We start from the raw sequence: 5,681 nt of genomic DNA, 5'->3' as shown, positions 1-5,681 counted from the left end.
TACACAGCAAATCTTTTGTTGCGTCAATCACTAAAGCAGGGTATGTAACACCATTTCCGTTTCTACGTTAAAACCACATCTGATTGGTATCTGTCACTGCTTCAAAGTTACTAACCTTATAAAAGTTCCAAATTTTCCAACAAATCTCTACAATGCACAGAACTGACATTCAAGTTTCGAGTTGTAAGTCTGAATTAAATCACAAAGCTAAGTCGGTAAACTTTGCTGATTATGTCTTGAATGAGAAACATTTTCGAGGTTGTTTCCCTTTCAAAAAAAAACTCCCTTCATTTTTGTCCCCTCTTTGCTTGAAAGCATTGACTCACTCTAAAAGATGAGTAAAATCGACTTTTATCAATTTCCATCATGAATGGCTGGATCTTTTCGGATTGGTGAACTGCTAAACTCTATGGTCACAAAATTAATTTGTGTGGTGCTGCTTCTAGCTACACAGGCATACCTGCAGGGCTTGCAGTGTGGGAAGCACTGCTGCCTGCGACCAATGCACTGTGAGGCGGCTGGAATGGCGCATGTGAATGTATCCCCTGCATGTGCCCAAAGAGGTTGAAAGAGCAAGATTTTGAGTGGTTGTAATGCAAGCATACTAAAATTGGCCACCAAGTGTGCAGGGTATGCCTCCCTTATTCACTCTTGAAACCACCAAGTGTTAGGAAGCAAAACAAACCCTGTTCTGGGATAATTCAACAGGTTACAGCTGAGGAGCTTTACACTTACATGTGCTCAGGCAAAGTTGATGGAAGCACCGTGGTGAACTGTCAGAGGAGTTTAAAGGTTTCTACTGACCACAGAAAGGCAGAAAATGACATTTGTCTTACCTAAGTATGGAGGCAGTATCTGCAGTGTCATTTGCTATGTAGTGTGAGGGCATGAAGAGGAGAAAGTAGACAGGAGGTCCTCTGAGAGGAGGGAGGAGAAGGAGGGCTCTCCTTAGAAGGCCCCACCTCTGCAAGAGCCTTGCAATTATGAGGGCACAGCCACAACCTCCTGGGATCTGGAGGCCACACTGGGGGGAAGAAGAAGAGGCAGAGGAGGAAGTGGGAGACCTCACTACGTGAAACTGGACAGAGCAAGATAGAAAACATTGTGAGGTGTTGATTAGATTACAATAAATTTCCCCACCCTAACATTCTGAAGCCCTTTCACTTTCTTTTAATTGTTGGTGGGCGTGCTGCCGATTCTGGCGCTTGCCCGCCAAACAAAATAGCGTGGGACTGCACAATGACGTCAGGACGTTCACCCGACATCATCGTACATCCATCCGCAGAGTTCTGTTGAAGGGTCATGAGGACTCGAAACGTCAACTTTGTTCTTCTCCGCCGATGCTGCCGGACCTGCTGAGTTTTTCCAGGTATTTCTGTTTTTGTTTTGGATTTCCAGCATCCGCAGTTTTTTGTTTTTAATCGCAGAGTTAATATTCTGCCCCTGTACTCCAATCCTCTTGCAATAAAGGTCAATATGCCACTTGCCTTACTTAATTACTTGCTGTATCTGCATGCTAACTTTCTGAGCTCCTTGTATGAGCACATCCAAGTCTCTCTGAACATCAACATTTACAAGTTGCATCCCTTTTAAAAAAAAATCTGCTTTTCTTTTCTTATGACCAAAGTGAATAGCCTCACATTTCCCCACATTATATCTCCATCTACCATTTTGTTGTCCAATCACTTAATCTGCTATTCCTCTTAGATGGCAGGGAATTGGAGTCTGAAGCTATGCCAGAGCCACTTGTGACCATACAACGATCATGGAAATGATATGGGTAGACAGATTTTATGCCTTACCCATCTTATTTCCACTGGATGCAGGTAAGCTACAAGCCAGGGTTGCTGTGCCAAATATTGGGGTGACTGAATTTTGCACCCTAGATCCTGGAAACTGGTTTGTGATCATTATCAGGACTGAAAGAGACACACATCAGAAGTCCAGCCTCAGGCCTCATGAGCATATATCAATGAACCATGAACCACAAATGCCCATCAGGTGTTCAGAGGCAGCCAGCAGGTTAGGAGATAACCAAGTTCAGCCAAGTAAACATCAATACAGACAAATAAACAGGGATTAAACATTTAATTAGCACATGCAAGGCATCCAATTTTTAAGGTGCTGGTGAGAGTGCCTGAAGATCACCTGAGATAAAATGGCCTTTGTGGCCTTGCAAAGTTGATCCTGTTTGCTTTGTTTTGTGTGTGAAGATCAGCACAATGAGGTCTAATTCACCTTTCCCTACCCCGCCACTATTTTCTCCCAGTTTTCCCATTAAGGAAAAAAAGAAAGACTTGCATCTATATAACACGTTTCATGATTTCTGGGCATTCAAAGCACTTTATAGCCAAAGCAATTCTTTTGAAATGTAGTCCCCTGTTTTACTGTAGAAAGAAATTTAAATTATCCCTGATCTTTATATGAAAGTTCAGTCCAAAGATTTGCAAGCTTCATATTAACAACATCATCACACTAGGTGCAGAGATCACCAATGTGATGTGAACAAATTTCTTATTTTTTCAGTGCAACTTTCTTTTGAAAGAGTCTGGCGAATTCCTGAGAAGAATTATCTCTGCAATCACCCTCAAGTGCACATTTACACATAATGTTATTAGAGGACTTTAATTTTATTTTTGGTACGTAAATTTCAAGTTCCCTTAATTTAATCAGGCACCTAATTCAGTTAGCATGCAGGTGGCTAAATTGGAAGTAGTAGAGTATTGCTCCCTTGAGGCAGTCAGGTATTGTAAGATTGACTGCTGGAAATGGTGTCCATTAACATTTGGTTTGTTAACATTGAGATAAAAACAAATAAAAAACTGCGGATGCTGGAAATCCAAAACAAAAACAGAATTACCTGGAAAAACTCAGCAGGTCTGGCAGCATCGGCGGAGAAGAAAAGAGTTGATGTTTCGAGTCCTCATGACCCTTCGACAGAACTTGAGTGAGTCCAAGAAAGAGTTGAAATATAAGCTGGTTTAAGGTGTGTGGGGTGGGTGGGGGGGAAGAGAGAGAGAGAGAGAAGTGGAGGGGGTTGGTGTGGTTGTAGGGACAAACAAGCAGTGATAGAAGCAGATCATCAAAAGATGTCACAAACAACAGAACAAAAGAACACATAGGTGTTAAAGTTGGTGATATTATCTAAATGAATGTGCTAATTAAGAATGGATGGTAGGGCACTCAAGGTATAGCTCTAGTGGGGGTGGGGGGAGCATAAAAGATTTAAAAATATTTTAAAATAATGGAAATAGGTGGGAAAAGAAAAATCTATATAATTTATTGGAAAAAAAAACAAAAGGAAGGGGGAAACAGAAAGGGGGTGGGGATGGAGGAGGGAGCTCAAGACCTAAAGTTGTTGAATTCAATATTCAGTCCGGAAGGCTGTAAAGTGCCACCACCCCATGCCCACACAAAAGATGCAACACCTGCCCCTTCACTTCCTCTCTCCTCACCGTCCAAGGGCCCAAACACTCCTTTCAAGTGAAGCAGCATTTCACTTGCATTTCCCCCAACTTAGTCTACTGCATTCGTTGCTCCCAATGTGGTCTCCTCTACGTTGGAGAGACCAAACGTAAACTGGGAGACCGCTTTGCAGAACACCTGCGGTCTGTCCGCAAGAATGACCCAAACCTCCCTGTCGCTTGCCATTTTAACACTCCACCCTGCTATCTTGCCCACATGTCTGTCCTTGGCTTGCTGCATTGCTCCAGTGAAGCCCAACGCAAACTGGAGGAACAACACCTCATCTTCCGACTAGACACTTTACAGCCTTCCGGACTGAATATTGAATTCAACAACTTTAGGTCTTGAGCTCCCTCCTCCATCCCCACCCCCTTTCTGTTTTCCCCTTCCTTTTGTTTTTTTTTTCCAATAAATTATATAGATTTTTCTTTTCCCACCTATTTCCATTATTTTAAAATATTTTTAAATCTTTTATGCTCCCCCCACCCCCACTAGAGCTATACCTTGAGTGCCCTACCATCCATTCTTAATTAGCACATTCGTTTAGATAATATCACCAACTTTAACACCTGTGTTCTTTTGTTCTGTTGTTTGTGACATCTTTTGATGATCTGCTTCTATCACTGCTTGTTTGTCCCTACAACCACACCAACCCCCTCCACTTCTCTCTCTCTACCCCCACCATCCACCACCCCCACCCCCCCCAACCCCCCCCACAACTCTTTCTTGGACTCACTCAAGTTCTGTCGAAGGGTCATGAGGATTTGAAACGTCAACTCTTTTCTTCTCCGCCGATGCTGCCAGACCTGCTGAGTTTTTCCAGGTAATTCTGTTTTTGTTTTGGTTTGTTAACATTTTCTTACTCAGATCAACTGATGAATATTTTACATTGATGTATAGAAACACAGCTAAACAGCATTTTTGAGTCAGAATGTCGCTAATCTTCCATACTAGTTGCGAATTAGGAACAGGCTTCTGATCCTTGTGTACCACATAATTGCTGATTATTCATCACTCCACCCCCTTCCAACGTTCTCAGAGGTGAACTGATGGACTTCTAGGCCAGAATTGTCCGCTCTGGGACTAAGTCCGGTGGTGGGAGCAGGAAGTCAGAGTGACTTCCGCAGGAGTGCAGGGCAGGTGAGCATGCAGAATCATGCAGTGTTCAGCTGAATAATTATGCAGCCCCAAGGATCACGTTGCATCATGTGGGGAACAGCCAGGAAGTCACCCGTCTTGCCGTTGTGCCTGGGCACCATATTTAAAAAGGCGCCCAGGCAGCCATTCAGTCACTGCACCAGCACTTTCGGAGACTGGGAAAATGTCGAGTGGAGGGCAAGCAAGCTTCGACCACGCGCTTCAGCAGTACCTCCCTGGAGGTTCTCCTCCAGGCCCTCAAGGAAGGTGGGAGGTCCCCTTTCCGAGGAATAGGAGCAGGAGGCCCTCCTGTCTGACCACAGTGCCCTGAGATGAGGTCACCAGGGTAGTCAGCACCCGTGGTGTCCAAAAGAGAACAGCCCCACAGTGTAGGATAAGTGCACCTTCCACTCTCCAAACTCACATCAGTGATGATTTTTTTTTTCATCTTTCACAGGGCGTGGGCATCGCTGGCTAGTCCAGTACTTTTATTGCCTATTCCTAATTGCACTTGAGAAGGTGGTAGTGAGCTGGCTTCTTCATCTACTGCAGTCCACATAGCTTAGGTACACTCACAGTACTGTTAGGGAGGGACTTCCAGAATTGTGACCCACCAGCAGTGAAAGGTCAGCGGTGCAGTTCCAAGTCAGGATGGTGTGCGGCTGGGAGGGGAGATCGCAGGTGGTTGTGTTCCCATGTTCCCTTGTCCTTCGAGGTGGTGGGGTCATGGGTTTAGAAGGCACCAACAAAGGAACCTAGATTTGCTGCTTTGCATCTTGTATGTGGTACACACTGCTGCCATTGTGTCGGTGATAAAGGGAATGAATGTTGAAGGTGGTGGATGGGGTGCCAATCAAGTGGGATGCTTGATCCTGGATGGTTTTGAGTTTCTTCATTGTTGTTGGAGCTGCAATCATCCTGGCAAGTGGAGAGTGCTCCATCAGACTGCTGCTTTGTGCCTTGTAGATACAATACAGGCTTTGGGGAATTAGTAGATGAGTTACTTGCCATAGAATTCTCAGCCTCTGACCTGCTCTTTCATCTAACCTCACACTCAATCCACCTGTCTTTATGCAGTA

Source organism: Carcharodon carcharias, chromosome 1 (assembly GCF_017639515.1).
Source record: "Carcharodon carcharias isolate sCarCar2 chromosome 1, sCarCar2.pri, whole genome shotgun sequence".
NCBI lineage: Eukaryota > Metazoa > Chordata > Chondrichthyes > Lamniformes > Lamnidae > Carcharodon > Carcharodon carcharias.
The sequence above is the reverse complement of the archived record's forward strand: the minus strand, read 5'-3'. Positions refer to the sequence as shown.